This window comes from Mus caroli, unplaced genomic scaffold (assembly GCF_978045245.1).
Source record: "Mus caroli unplaced genomic scaffold, Mus_caroli_1 scaffold_5, whole genome shotgun sequence".
NCBI classification, from domain to species: domain Eukaryota; kingdom Metazoa; phylum Chordata; class Mammalia; order Rodentia; family Muridae; genus Mus; species Mus caroli.
Window position 1 is genome coordinate 4239212 of NW_028227260.1, and position 16966 is coordinate 4256177.

The following is a 16966-nucleotide window of genomic DNA, read 5'->3' on the forward strand; positions in this document are numbered from 1 at the left end:
TTCTGTTCACCAATGGTCAAGCAACGTTTTTAACCATCTGCTAAAACCCTGCAAGCAGTACAGCTAAGAACTGGAAAAGGGAGATTTCAGAATATTTCTAATTTTCTGTTTGTTTCTGTTAATGTTTAGAGTCCCTATTTATAAAATAAAATATAGTTTATGCAGATTTTTGCTTCTAGAGATGGGCACTAATATTCTTTTTACATTTTTTTTAATTATTCTTTTTAATTTGGTATTTTCATTTACATTTCAAATGCTATCCCAAAAGGCCCCAATACCCTCCCCGCCACACTCCCCTACCCACCCACTCCCACTTCTTGACCCTGGCATTCCCCTGTATTGAGGCATATAAAGTTTGCAAGACCAAGGGGCCTCTCTTCCCAATGATGGCCCACTAGGCCATCTTCTGATACATATGCAGCTAGAGATATGAGCTCTGAGGGGTACTGGTTACTTCATATTGTTGTTCCACCTATAGGGTTGCAGATCCCTTTAGCTCCTTGGGTTCTTTCTCTAGCTCCTCCATTGGGGGCCTTGTGTTCCATCCAATAGCTGACTGTGAACATCCACTTCTGTGTTTGCCAGGCCCCAGCATAGCCTCACAAGAGACAGCTATATCAGGGTCCTTTCAGCAAAATCTTGCTAGTGTATACAATGGTGTCAGCGTTTGGAGGCTGATTATGGAGTGGATCCCAGGGTATTGCAGTCTCTATATAGTCCGTCCATCCTTTTGTCTCAGCTCCAAACTTTGTCTCTGTAACTCCTTCCATGGGTGTTTTGTTCCCAATTCTAAGAAGGGGCAAAATGTTCAAACTTTGGTCTTTGTTCTTCTTGAGTTTCATGTGTTTTGAAAATTGTATCTTGTATCTTGGGTATTCTAAGTTTCTGGGCTAATATCCACTTATCAGTGAGTACATATCATGTGAGTTCTTTTGTGATTGGGTTACCTCACTTAGGATGATGCCCTCCAGGTCCATCCATTTGCCTAGGAATTTCATAAATTCATTCTTTTTAATAGCTGAGTAGTACTCCATTGTGTAAATGTACCACATTTTCTGTATCCATTCCTCTGTTGAGGGACATCTGGGTTCTTTCCAACTTCTGGCTATTATAAATAAGGCTGCTATGAACATAGTGGAGCATGTGTCCTTATTACCAGATGGCTCAGCCATTGTAGGCTAGGCTCACAACCAAAAATATAAGGGCACTAATATTCTTAAGCCATGGAAATGTTAAATTTTAAGACAGTATATTTTAACCTCAAGAACAAATAGAACATATATAGCACTACATGCTTTTGCAATAGGTACATTAGTAGGTATTTTTCTTATTTTCTTTTCCTATGTTTGTGATAAAATATCCTCAACAACAGCAACTTAAAAGAGAAATAGTTCATCTAGGGTCATGCCTATCATGGTAGCAAATTCAAGGGAGCAGGAACTTGACACATCTGTTCACTATATCCATAATCAGAAACAGAAAGAGATGACCATATGATAGGGCTTAGCTTATTTTTACCATCTTCTGCATCTAGCATCCTCCACCCATGGAATGGTCCTGCCCATAATGAAGATGGCTCTTAAAATGGCAATTAACATAATCAAGATTATCTTCCATATGCATGTCCAAAGGTCTACCTTCTAGGTAATTCTAGATCTTGTCATCATGACAATTTACATAAAACTTCATAGTGTTTCATAAACACTTGTTTAAAACACATTCAAGCCAAGGAAATTCATGACTTTCTGATAGATCTTAAATGAATTTATACCAAATAGTTTGCTTAGCTCATTAATGAATTAACTGCTGTAACAGTGTGACCAGTTTGAAGGAGACTCCAAAGAACAGATGGCAAAATTGATTTAAAAAAATGTGCAAATTGAGACAAAATTAGCTTCGTCCAGCACAGAAAGGGGGGATTTCTTGAACCTCACAGGACAAGGCAGATTTTGCACAGCTATGGACAGGAATGATTTTGCTTGGCTCTTAGTTTTCCACAATTTTCAAAATAGGTCCCATAGTCTTAGAATCAGAAGTGCAGTATGCTCTGAGCCATGTGGTGTTCCACCAAAAATGATGGGTTTCTCTCAACCTACTTTTGATTAATAAAAGTATTTGTGAGGATTTTGCCAGAGGATACCTACCATGTTTCCCTAGTTTGGAGGGCCGTGTGACCAGGCAAGGCAGTAACTGCCCTGTAGACAGTCTGTTCTGTGGACAAATAATAAAGGACCAACTTTTTCCAACCTGGCATTCCCTGACAATCCTGATGAATTACATGTCTTTCGTGGGAAGAGGATCAGATGGTAGTTAATGTGAGACAATCCTATGATGACCTCTCTAAGAATAGGAAATACAAATGTCACTTCCTGGGATTTCTTAACCCTGATACATTTAAACTTCATAAGCATATCAATTGTGCAAAGTCAAACACATTGCCAAACTCCACAACAAGGTGTAAAATGGAGCTCAGTGGGACACTTTTTGACTACAAAATCCTTGTTCTTTTCCTTAAGGGTATACATTTCTAATGATTCTGTGTCTGAATGGATTTTAGAAAAGAGAAATGAAAGAATTCTTTAATGACTTGAAAGGGGAGGAGAATATTTCAGATGATGAAACAAGGAGAATTCATCAAATTTTATATTTCATCAATCTTGCCTAAAACAAGGAAATGTATTGAGTACCAACTAAGTATAAGGACTTGTCCTATATGCCCATTAATTAAGAGCCTTGCCCACAGATGTGTGAAAGAACTTTCCTGTAAGCATAAGTTTTTGCAACATACTTTTAATAAGTTTTCAACTTCTCTTCTAGCCCACCACCCAGCAGAGGGAGTGGAAGGGAAAAGTTATTAGGATATGGGGGAAGTAGACCTGTTCAGCAATGGTTCTTTGTGGGCCAGCTCAATCTTCCTTGGCAGCAGTTCAGTCCCCTAGCAAACACCAAATATGACTCAGCAGCTCCAGACCAGTCTTCTAGGCAAGCAGACACCACACACAAATCAGCAGCTTCAGTCCAGTCCTCTCAGCAGGCAGATACCAGACAAAAACCAGCAGCTGCATTCAGTCCTAGAGAAACTTTCAGGCCTGCCAGCAGGCCTGAGGCAAGGTTGCAGAAGCAGCATGCTGCCACAGGAACCTCACAAGCAGTTCTTGGGCAAGTTTCTCTCAATGGCATCATTAGCACAAGTTGAGCTCAACAACACTATGTAAGGCAAACCAATTAAGGAAGAATAGTGAGGCAGAGCTCTGCCCATCTCCCACTGTCAATGGGGTCATATTCATACTCCTTCATTAAGGGTCTTTTTTAAAAATTTTTAATATTTTTATTACATATTTTCCTCAATTACATTTCCAATGCTATCCCAAAAGTCCCCCATACCCCCCCCACTTCCCTACCCACCCATTCCCATTCTTTTGGCCCTGGCATTCCCCTATATTGGGGCATATAAAGTTTGCAAGTCCAATGGGCCTCTCTTTCCATTGATGGCCGACTAGGCCATCTTTCGATACATATGCAGCTAGAGACAAGAGCTCCGGGGTACTGGTTAGTTCATCATGTTGTTCCAACTATAGGGTTGCAGATCCCTTTAGCTCCTTGGGTACTTTCTCTAGCTTCTCCATTGGGAGCCCTGTGATACATCCAATAGCTGACTGTGAGCATCCACTCCTGTGTTTGCTAGGCCCCTGCATAGTCTCACAAGAGACAGCTATATTTGGGTCCTTTCAGCAAAATCTTGCTAGTGTATGCAATGGTGTCAGCGTTTAGAAGCTGATTATGGGATGGATCCCTGGATACTGCAGTCTCTAGATGGTCCATCCTTTCATCACAGCTCCAAACTTTGTCTCTGTAACTCTTTCCATGGGTGTTTTGTTCCCAATTCTAAGAAGGGGCACAGTGTTGCTTTATCAAAGCATCCTTTCACCTGCATCTGCTTCAGAAAAACATTCTTTCCCATGTCTGCTTTAGCAAGATATCCTTTTACCTGTATGCTCCAACAAAACATCATTTGACATAATGAACTTTCCAAAGAAACTGGAAGTTTCCACTTCACTTCCCACTGTCAGAGTGTGAAATTGCAAACCAAGTTTGGTTAATTCTAAACCATGTTGCTTTTCCCTGCATGATAATCTTTCCTAGTCAATCTTTTTGTCATACCTCAAAATGACTTACTGTTCTCAGACAGTTTGAGAATCCCTACTTCAGAGCAGAAAAAAAATAGTTTGGCCAGCAAAGTACTTATGGACCTGATGGACATGTGGACAGGGGGAGGAGAAGTGATCTGTTGTGGTATATGTTTCTAATCCCAGTGCTGAGGAGGCAGAGACAGGCAGAAGATCTCTAATCCCTGGTGATTGCTGACCAGACAGCCTAGCCTGGTTGGCAAGTTCAAGATCAGTATGAGGTTGTTCTCTGGCTTTTACACACACACACACACACACACACACACACACACACACACACACACATACACACGAGAGAGAGAGAAAGAGGTGGGGAGGGGAGAGGGGAGAGGGGAGAGAGAAACAGAGAGAGTATTTTTGTATCATAGAATATTCTCCATTCCATTTCCTGATATAAATCTCCTGGAGTTCTGTGGTCTTGTTTTGTCTTATAGCCTTCTTAGGTTCAAATCAGTAGACATCTCTTACAAAAGACTTCACACTGGGGCTAGGCATGATTCCCTGGATTCTATCCTTAGCATAACATAAATGGAGTGTGGTGATGCATTCCTGTAATTCTGGGAAGGAGAAGCAGGAGGATCGGGAGATTAAGCCTATTCTCAGTCACATATCAAATAAGCAGCCAACAATAAAGCTCTTGAAATATGAAAACACCATACACTGTGTAAAGTTAGATGCCTTTAGCTACTGTCTTCGAGTGATTATCTATATACTATTTGTTTTTACTTTCTCAGATAACAGATTAACTAAGAAATTTGTGGGGTGCCCATGACTATTACATTCTTACTCAAACCATCACCTTTGAGGGAAACCACTTAGCCAAGAGACTTGACTCAAATTGTAGACTAGAGCATCTCTAGGTAACTCTGCACTCCTTTCCTCTGCCCACTGGTGCATCCATGAGGCACCCTGTTAGTTTTCGATCTCCTGGAATAGACAGAAGCAACTCCCTGAGAACTATCTCCCTTTCAGCATCTTTACTCCTAGCACCACAGTATAAAGCACAATATTGTAATCATTATAAATACAAATAAATGTTATTTTTGTGTGTCTGTAAACTATCTGTATCCATACCCAAACTTTGGGGTTAGGATTCCCTCTCTATCCAGACATTAAATCTGGCATTACCTTCTTGAATTGCTGACCTCTTCTCTCCCACAAGGGACAATTCATTGTTCAGCCACCCATGTCTAGGAAATAATTCAATGATAGCAATATTAATGACCACAAGAAAACACTTAATAACTCACAAGTGAAACGTGCTGTGGTCTTTGAAGATAGATGTTGCTATGGTAGCAGTTTTTGCAAAGAGGGGTTTTTAAATATTTGGCACACTAAATGGAGTTTGTCTGTGGGTAGTTTTTCCATAATTGTGTGTGTATGTGGTCTGTGACATGTGTGGTTTCGAGAGAACTAAACAAAAAGTGGAATTTTCCTTTTCTTGTCCTGCCCAGGTCTGCTTGCTCCTGCCAGCCATTTCAGCCTTTCTATCTTGACTAACTCTGTCACAGTAATTGGAGATTACAGCTCAAAACAGTAATTCTGTCCCATAATTGTAGATGATAAATTTTAATTCTGTTCTGTAATTGGCAATGAAAAAGACATATTATATGACTTGTCTGGAAGACTGTGGCCTCTTCTCTTTTTCCCTTCTAGTGAAATATTCTTGATTCCTCCTGCTCTGAGCATGTCTGTAGTTACACATAACTTTTTTTTTTTCATTTGGAAGACATTGAAAATGGACTTTCTTAATTACTGGTGTTTCCTTGATTGAAAATCTCCTAACTTCCAAACTATGACCTCTTTATCCTGGACTCATCACAACTCTGGAGTTGCTCAAGTCGGTTATGCTGTTTGCTCAGTGTTGAATATTGCCATAAAATAATAATGCTTTCTATTTATTTTGAATAAAGAGAGTCTATTTCCAAACTGAAGGAACTAACCAGACAAAAATAGTATAAGTCAATGGGTTTTCTGCTGATGTATGAGTCTGAAATGATTTGTCTTGAAAAATGATGTACCAAAACAATTGCTCCCAATTGATTACTGGGAATAGCCCTGCAAAGGCTTGCCAAGGACAGTACCTGGGCTGGAGGCAGACCTCAGTGGTAAAGCACTCACTCACCTACCGCCCAGGAGACTCTCGGTTCAATCCCCAGCACTGGAAGCTCAAAAGAAGACTGTGTCCAACAAATGCCACATATTATATGGTCATTATGCCAGATCCCACCCTCTGAGAATTCCCGAAGCAAAGGAAACCTTTTAGACTTCAGCTTTCTTTTTAAAACCATTAATAGTCAGCTCCCTTTTCAAGAAAAATACGCTTTCTTGTGTTTGGAATTCACTTGGTCATTCTTTGTAATTTTAAAATTCAGAACTTGCAGTGAATAACCTTCTTAAGGTAATCACATTACCATGCAAAAAGTCTTTTAAAATGTACAAGTGGAGGAGAAGTGATTAAGTTCGCATTTAAGAAAGCAGAATAAATACTGCCTTTAGGAAAAGAAATACTAGGCTTCCAAGATGAAGTCAATCTATAATTATTTTAAAAATTATTCGCTCTCTCTTTCCCCCACCCCCTGCTCTCACATCTGTGTGTGTGTGTGTGTGTGTGTGTGTGTGCACATGGGGGGTCAAGAGGCCTCAGGTGCTCTCCCATTTTTTTAGACAGTGTCACTTACTGACTGATTCTGCCTGTCTTCACTTCGTTAATGTTGGGATTGTGACCACACCTGGCTTTTTTTGTTGTTGTTTTGTTTTATTTGTTTTTTAAATTCAGACCTTTATGTTTGTGTAGCAAGAAATTTACTGATAAAGCCATCTCCCTAGTCCAAGATAAACTCATTTGTTATAACACACACAGCTTCTCTACCTTGTCCCTCTTGACATTTGAGGCCAGATTTATTATTATTATTATTATTATTATTATTATTATTATTTATTAATTATTATTATATGAGGCTCTCCTATGCACTGTATAATGCTTCTATTCCATATATTCCAGTAGCTCCCCCAAGATTTTTTATGGCAATGAGAATTATCACCAAATAATACCATACATGCCCTGGGAGAGATGACTGTTCCATTGAATGCACCGCTTTTGGAGGTTACAGTGTGTTGTAAGTCATGTTCTATATGAAATCCTACAAGGTGTTTAAAGTTTGTCTCTCCCCATTGGTATCTAATATGTGATGTTTAACAAAATAAAACACTTGAAGTTGGTCTTTATGTGATGAAGAAAGGAGTTGAAGGGGTAATCAGGGGATGCTGATCAAGTGCTTGGGCTTGGTACCTGACAGCATAACAGTGTTCTCCTTGTTCACCTTGTTTAAAAAGACATAAAATGGAATTTGAATGCTATTTTTAGTTCACTGGTTAATACCTTTTAAAATGCAAACCTCTTCAAGTTTGACAAAAAAAATGGAGGGATTTTTAAAAAGTAGTTTATTCATAGCTAGAAAGAAGCCTTGAATAAAAGGGGCTGGACCAGCCTGCAGCTATCTGCCTGTCCTTGCTTCTTACAATTCCAAAGACTGACTTCACTGACAGCAAGTAAAACCCATCCTGAAGTAACTCAACTTGCTCTTTGTAAGACAGCTCTTCTCCTAATTCAGCCCATGTGTATAGTTACTAGACTCCTCATGGTGTTACTTATCGGTGGTTTGTAGAGTACTAACTGAGATACATAGTAGACTTGTGTTTCTCAGAGTGCAATCAAAAAACTCCTGGGATGCCCATGGACCCACTCACGGGCTCACAATCAAAACTATTGTCACCGCAATCCTCACATGTTACTTGGTCTCTGTACTCTGGCTCTGTCATAAATGTACCATGACATTTTCTGGATATGTGGTATCATGAGACACTGAATGCCAAAGACCACAGGATAAGGAAATACTTACCAGGAGTCCAAGTCTTTTCTCTTAGAAGAATGAGCACCACCCCCTTGCCTTGGAAAACATTTTACTGCAAATGCCAGGAGTGATTGACAAGGCCCCTCCTGTTTCCTTTGGCTGATTTTTTTTTTATTAGACAACTGTGAAAGCCTGTGAGATTTTACCCAAGCCAATGGAAAAAGATACACAGTTGTTGTGTTAGGTTAAAAGACATTTCCCAATTGATAATATTTACAATACACCTAAGGCTCAGGGAACATAATAGAAGTGGGTTCAGAAAAAAAAGAAGAGCTAGTGGACCAGAATGTCTTCTATCAGATAATATCATCTACATATGACGGCTTTGTACCCATGAAATTTCAGCAATATGGTCACCAAGCAAGACCTGAACAATGACACTATCAATTAACATGATATGCCAGGGTTGATCTGGGAAATCTCATAATGCTCTACCCTTATATGAGGAGTTACATGTAATTAATGTCTGCTCTTCTGGGAGTGAATCAGTATTCTTCAGAGATGAGCACCATGATACCTTAACAGGTTACAGGTTACCCTATCCCAAATGGTCAGCCTTAAACACACACAAGCAAGCAGCACTAAAAGGACTCAGAAAGTAGACTACATTTATGTGTGTATGTGTGTGTGTTTGTGTTTGTGTGTGTGTGTGTGTGTGTGTGTGTGTGTGTTGTGACAATAATAAAGAAGTCATGAAGTTGGAGAGAGTTGGGAAGAATCAGAAGAGGCATAGCATGTGATACAAATGATGTAAATACAGTACTCACCTAAGAAATTCTCAAGGTATAATTGTTAGAATACCCCACCCATAAGTCAACCTCCAGTGACCTGGTGACAGTAGGATATGTCATCACAAGCCACTAAGATAGGACACATTTTTGCTGTTGTATGAATGTCTATCTTCCCTATGCACAGGTACTATATCGCTACATAAAAAGCTGGTGCCTCCTCTCCCTGTTCTCTTTCCCCTTCCACTCTGGTTCAGAAGTAGCCTTTGCATACCCCCTTCCTCCAATAAGCCTCCTGCATGAAGTCTATGGCATGGTGTAACTTTGTGGCATCCACCTCTTACAACACTACATTGGTGTGGTGATTTAGGAGGCACTCTTGGTGGCTGCATGCTCACTTTTTCCACCAACAATGCTTCTCTGGTTCTAAGGAAGTGTCAAGCAAGCCTCAGGTATACTTAGACGTGGAGGTACTCATAGCAAAAGTCTTTAAGGCTATCATTGACCTTCTTTTCCCATCCCCACTACTGACCATTTCCCTTGAATAAGGCTTTTGTTGCGCCCACCTCGGTGGGCCAGCAAGGAAGACACAACATGGTTGGATTCTTCTTAATAGCCTTTATTGCAGGAATGCCTCGATGCTGCTACGGGGATATATTAAAATATATTTCTGTTACTCAACCTCTGGAGATAGGGGAGGTGATTCTATCCTCCAAGGTCATAACCTCCTTAACATCCCCTCTGCTAAAAAAAATAAACCTGTCATTTAATCTCTTGCTTCAGACTCTGACCTAGGTCTACCAGCTTCTTAAGTAGGTCTACCCAACTTGGCCACTTTGGAAATTACTATCTGTGTGTTCCTCCTGAAATTAGCTCACAACTGCAACTTACAGCCTCTTCTGTAACCTTGTCAACAAAACCTTACCTGACCATTCACCAACTTCCCCAAGCCTAGTGCTGGCATGACAACCTACCTTGTTAATATTACCCTCTTACTCATGGCAAACTATATAAGGACATATTTTTTGTAAGGGTGTTAAATCTCCTAGACTGCAACAAAACCTTAACCCTTGACACCTCACCTCAGCCCTGGTGCCCTACTGGCAATAAGTCCTTCATTCTTTGCAGTATTCGAGTCTACCATTATCTACCTGCTACTTGGTCAGAAGTTTGCACACTGGTATTTCTCTTTCCCATGTTGGAGGTCATACATGGAGAAGAGTCCCTATTGAGTTTAGTTGTGGACTCAACAGCTGTCTACCATAATAACATAACAGTTTATCTTTCTTGCCCTTTCTGGCTGTTGCAGGAATAACTGCCAATATCACTATGGGACAGCAGGACTAACCACCACCTTGATTTTGTATTATCACTTTTCTTCCCAGTTCATCCAGGATTTCCAACTAATGGCCCAAACCATGCTCAGCCTTCAAGAACTAATTGATGCCTTGGCAATGGGAGTGCTCCAAAACCAACAGGGACTTGATCTTATTACAGCTGACAAAGGTCACCTTTGCCTCTTCCTCCAAGAGGAAGTCTGCTTCTATATCAACCAATCAGTTACAGTAAAAAAATAAAATCCAACTGCTTCAAACAGACCTCTAAAAATATAAGGAACAACTTGATACCTCTAGCCCCTAAGCCTTTGAGAAAACATCATATGGAAGTGGATACTTCACTTCATGACCCATATCCTTCTCATTTTCCTGCATTTTCTAATTGTACCCTCCTTTGTTGATTTATTATCTACATTTCTCCAATGACAAATTAAAAAAAAAACTTTAATCAAACAACTAGTCAGTTATTGCTATAGGACTATCAACTGCTAGCCACAGAGCCAGAGGCTAATGACTACCAAATATGCCCTAACAGTGAAGATCAACAATGCTCTAAAGATGTCTTTCTCCCAGACATCAGGAAGTAGTCAAAAGTGCATACTGCTGCCATACCTTTCTTACCAGTCAAGCCTAAATATTTCCTCATATTTTATGATAAATAAGTGGAAGGAATGTGGGAAAACTCCACCCCTAAGCCACCTTCAGTTACCTAATGACAGTAGGAAACATCATCACCAGTCACCAAGAAGTGGCACATCTCCACTGTTGCCAGGAACAGCATATGAACCAAATCCACAAGCACTATATCTCCTTATAAAATGCCAGTGCCTTCTTTCCCCACTTTGCATAAACTCCTTCCCCAATTGACCTCTCCTGTGTGATCTGTTGAATGGTGTGACTTTGAGGTATCTGCTGCTTAAATGATTGCAATAATAATAATTAAATACCCTTTTGGTTGGTGCCAGCTCCAGGCCACCTTGGGCATGAACTCAGTGGATGGTCCCATGGTCCCCAGAGGACTCTCCACCCCAAAGGGGCCCTAGCACGTCCAGGATCTTAGGATCACGGGTGAGTGGAATGCAACATCTGTTCCAAAACAATAGTGATGGGCCTGTGCCAGCAGGAGCAAGCAAGGCTCAGGTTCCTTCTGGTTGATTCTGGTCTACCTTGGTTTTGAACACAGCAGACAGCCTAATCGTCCCCAGAGGAAATACTACTTCCAGGAGCTGTAAAACATCCAGGATCTTAGGATTCCAGGATTCCAGGGTACCAGGATAACAGGAGCTTGGTCACACCAGGATTTCATGGTCTCAGAGGAAGTTTGACTGCCAAGAAATCTGACACACACAGAATCTCAGGTTCACAGGACCCAGAAGCACAGGATCACAGAGAAATCTGGACTCTGAGAAGTCCTGAATCAACCAGGATAACAGGAAGAACAGGCTCCAATCAGATATATTGAGGACAGCAAGAACTTGAGATAATCAGATGGCAGGAGGCAAGCATAAAAACAGAAGCAACAGAAACCAAGGTTGCTTGGCATTATCAGAAACAAACTTTCCCACCATAGCAAGTCCTGGATACACCATCACACCAGAAAAGCAAGATATGGATCTAAAGTCACTTCTCATGATGATGATGATGATGGAGGACTGACTATAAGAAGGAAATAACTTCCTTAAAGAAATACAGGAGAACATATCCAATCAGGTGAAAGAATTGAACAAAACCATCCAGGATCTAAAAATGGAAGTATAAACAATAAAGAAATCACAAAGGGAGACCACTTTGAAAAGAAAACCGAGAAAAGAAGTCAGGAGCCAAGGATACAAGCATAACTAACAGAATATGAGAGATAGAAGAGAGAATCTCAGGTGTGGAAGATACCATAGAAAACATTGACACAACTATCAAAGAAAATGTGAAATGCAAAAAGATTCTAACACAAAACATCCAGGAAATCCAGGACACAATGAGAAGACCAAACCTACAGATAATAGGAGTAGATGAGAATGAAGATTTTCAACTTAAAGGGCCAGCAAATATCTTCAACAAAATTATAGAAGAAAACTTCCCAAACATAAAGAAACAGATGCCCATGAACATACAAGAAGCCTACAGAACTACAAATAGTTTGGACCAGAAAAGAAATTCCTCCCATCACACTAAAATCAAAACACCTAATGCACAGAACAAAGACAGAATATTATAAGCAGTAAGGGAAAAAGGTCAAGTAACATATAAAGGCAGACCTATCAGAATTACACCTGACTTCTACCCAGAGACTATGAAAGCCAGAAGATCCTGGGCAGATGTCATACAGACCCTAAGAGAACACAAATGCCAGCCCAGGCTACTATACCCAGCAAAACTCTCATTTACCATAGATGGAGAAAACAAAGTATTCCATGAAAAAACCAAATTCACACAACATCTTTCCAAAAATCCAGCCCTCCAAAGGATAATAAAGGGAAAACTTCAACACAATTAGGAAAACTAAGCGCTAGAAAAAGCATGAAAGTAATCTTTCAACAAACCTAAAGAAGATAGCCACTTGAACAGAATTCCAACTCTAACAACAAAAATAACAGGAAGCAACAACAGCTTTTCCTTGATATCTTTTACTATCAATTGACTAAATTCCCCAATAAAAACACATAGACTAACAGACTGGTTACATAAAAAGGACCCAACTTTTTGCTGCATAGAGGAAACCCACCTCTAAGAAAGGCACTACCTTAGAGTAAAAGACTGAAAAACTATTTTTCTAAGCAAATGGTCCCAAGAAACAAGCTGGAGTAACCATTTTAATATCATATAAAATCGACTTTCAACCTAAAGTTCTCAAAAAAGACAAGGAGGAACACTTCTTACTCATCAAAGGTAAAATTTACCAAGATGAACTCTCGATTCTGAACATGTATGCTCCAAATGCAAGGGCATCCACATTCATTAAAGAAACTTTGCTAAAACTCAAAGCACATATTATACCTCACACAATAATAGTGGGAGACTTCAATACCCCACTTTTATCAATGGACAGATCCTGGAAACAGAAACTAAACAGAGACACTGTGAAATGAACACAAGTTATGAAACAAGTGGATTTAACAGATAGAACATTTCATCCTAAAACAAAAGGATATACCTTCTTCTCAGCACCTCATGGTACCTTCTCCAAAACTGACCATATAATTGGTCACCAAACAGACCTCAGCAGATACAAAAATACTGAAGTAAACCCATGCACCCTATCAGATCACCACAGACTAAGGCTTCAATAACAACATAAATAATAGAAAACCCACATACACTTGGAAGTTGGACAACACTCTACTCAGTGATAACTTGGTAAAGGAAGAAATAAAGAAATTCAAGACATTTTAGAGTTTAATGAAAATGAAGCCACAACATACCCAAACTTTTGAGACACAGTGAAAGCATTCCTAAGAGGAAAACTCATAGCACCGTATGCCTCCAAAAAGAAACTGGGACAAGCATACACTAGCAGCTTGACAGCACACCAAAAAGTTCTAGAACAAAAGGAAGCAAATTCACCCAAGAGGAGTAGAAGGCAAGATATAATCAAACTCTGAACTGAAATCAACCAAGTGGAAACAAAAAGAACTATACAAAGAATCAACCAAACCAGGAGCTGGTTCTTTAAAAAAAATCAACAAGATTGATAAACCCCTAACCACACTAACTAGAGGGCACAGGAACAGTATCCTAATTTAAATAAATGAAAAGGGAGATATAACAACAGAATCTGAGGAAATAAAAAAAATCATCAGATCCTTCTACAAAAGCTTATACTCAACAAAATTGGAAAACCTTGATGAAATTGACAATTTTCTAGACTGATACCGGGTACCAAGGTAAAATCAGGATCAGATTAACGATCTAAACAGTCCCATATCCCCTAAAGAAATAGAAGCAGTCATTAATAGTCTCCCAAACCAGCCCCCCCCCCAAAAAAAAGCCCAGGACAAGATGAGTTTAGTGCAGAGTTCTATCAGACCTTCAAAGAAGACCTAATAATAATTAAATATTTTAAAACATTTTCATTGACTGTGACACTTTTAATGGCTGCTTGTTGCCACATGCCTTCAATCCTAGCCTCTATTCAGGTTTGTTTCTCTATGGTCCTCAGCTCCCTGCTCTTATACATTCAGGTACTTTTTCCTCATTCCTTATCCACTGTGAGCACCTGCCTATAGCCTTCAGTCTCTTCCGAGCATCTCTTTTTTTCTGCCTTGTCCTGGATAAAAATAGCCCATTCTTCCTCTGCTAGTCTGCCACCTCAGCTTTAGTCTAGCTTCCCAGCTTTGGAACCCCATAGGCCCCCATCCCTTTGTGGATTATCTATCTTCTTCACCCTCATCTTTAAAAGGCTTACAGACAACTCTCTAGAAATAGCACCTCCTTGCCATCACCATTTTTCTTTCTTCACCTGGCTTGTGCTTACTATGCTTTCATCACATAAGTTTCTGCATTAGTCTCTCATACTAGAGTGTAGCCTTCTCTGGGAAAGACTGTTCCTACTGGGTTATTTCTTTTAGAATGCAACATTCTTTAATTTTAGAGTATGCTGCCCTAACTCATTTGTTGGAAACAGCACTACATTCTTAGATTAGTATTTGGAGATTGGACCCTTGAAAAGTACTAGGGGTTGGAAGTCATAAAGTGATACTGTCATGATAATATTAGTAGCTTTATAAAACTAGAGACAGGAGCTAAATTTCCCCTTTCTTGTCACCATGTGGCAGTTGTCCACTGTACTATGACATGGGAATAGGGCCTACATTATATGCTAGCTAGCCTCTTAATCTTGAATTTCCCATACAACAGAACTGAAAACTAAACAAACATCTGTTCTTTATCAATTACCTAGTATATATATATATATATATATATATATATATATATATATATATAGTCTCGGTTACAGTAATAGAAAACTAATAAAAATAATACTAAGAGCACTTAACACAAGGCTGGAGTGAATAGCCATTAATGAAAATTCAAGTGTCCTCTGTTTCCAATCACTAATAACATTACTGTCATCTGTATACAAGGTTTTTTTTTTAATTCTATGGGGTAAAAGAATAATGGTTAAAACACGATTATTTTTCCTCCAGAGGCTCAAATTCAGTAGGTGTCTCAAGACAGGTCTCTGGACTTATAATTGAACAGGAATCAGAGGTTTAATGTGACAAGCCATCACAGAATTCAGGCATCCCTGATCCCTCAAAGACCTCTGGCCATCCCAAGTGACAGGCATAGCTCATTAAAATTGCCTCAGAGTCAATACCCACGCCTACACAGTTCCTTACTGCAGACAGAATAGTGACTAAAAACTGGTTGAATACTCTGGATTCAATGATCTCTGTTTCCTTTTGGTTTCCAAACAATGTGCTAAAGATGATTTATGAGGTTTTAATGACATCTTTAGCAGTGAGTTACCATTGGGTTATAGAACAAGCCTCTTTGGAGCACCCAGGGTACCATCCAGCAGGCCTTTGTGAGCAATAGCATTCACTTTATCTTGCCATCCCTATCAGTCAGCCTCCTGCATCCCTGACAAAGGATTTGGTTTTCTTGTTTGAATGCCCACAAAAGAGTGCCTGCAGGTCCTGTGGTGATGGCCTAGACTGACAGATTGCTTGTTTCACAAATGTAGCCTGCAGGCCTTTAGCAGTTAAGGATGAGCTGTGGTATAAACAAAAGGAGTCTTAAGGATGGAGAGGCCCAGGCATTGCTCAGATATTCACATTAATGTGAGTTTTGTTCAGAGCAAGGATGAAAAAAAAAAAAAAAGCAAAAGAAAAAGGAAAAGAAAATTCACTATGATTAATTAGAAGTCATCTTTGAACCTCATTTTCTTATTTTAGTTTTACTTTAAAGAAGGGAAAAAAAACTTCACCCAACTTGAAGCTAAAACTCTTATTTTTATTAGAAAAGAACATTTAACTATAGCCCACTTAAGTCTGAATGTGACTCTCAGTGAAAAGTAAGTTCTTTTAGTTGTGAATACAAAGCACTTTAGTGACCAGAAATCAGAAATCACAGGGTTTGGCTTCTGCTATACAGCAAATGCTACTTAGAAACATACCATAGGAGTGCTTCCCAGGGGTCAGCTGCATCTAGCCATGCATACCAAGTTACATATATATATATATATATATATATATATATATATATGTGTGTGTGTGTGTGTGTCTGTGTGTGTGTGTGTGTGTGTGCACGCACGCGTGCACTTTGTGTTTGTTCTTCATTGTTGCTGTGAACAAATTAGCTGAAACTCAATTACTTAAAACAATATTAATTTGCTATTTCATAGTTCTGGATGTCGGAAGTGTGAAATGTACATTACAGGACTAAAATTAAATTGTTGCCCAGGCTAGCTCCTTTCTGAAGGTTTTACAGCAATGGTTCTCAATCTGTGGATTGTGACCCCTTGTGCAAACCCCTGTCTCCAAAAGCTATTTACAATTCATAACAGTAGCACAATTACAGTTATGAAGGTACAATGAAAATAATGTTATGATTGGGGGTCACCACAACATGAGGAACTGTATTAAAGGATCACAGCATTAGGAAGGTTGAGAATAACTGCTTTACCAGAAATGGTTCTTCCTGGGCTTCTCCAGATTCTAGAGGCTGCTCAAATCCTTTATCTTGTGGCGCTCTTCCATTTTCTAGGTAAGCAATGACCACATATCCTATATGTAAATTTATGCACTGCTTATATACTCTTTTTATAATATGGCAAGATCCATTTATAGCTAGTATTCCTC

General features: G+C 39.5%; 1 protein-coding gene across 5 annotated transcripts in view; it reads left to right on the forward strand.

The window, feature by feature from the left end:
- Frmpd4 (FERM and PDZ domain containing 4) overlaps positions 1 to 16966 on the forward strand; it is a 667256-nt gene that overhangs the window by 463808 nt on the left and 186482 nt on the right. The gene's annotated exons all lie outside the window — the stretch shown is intronic.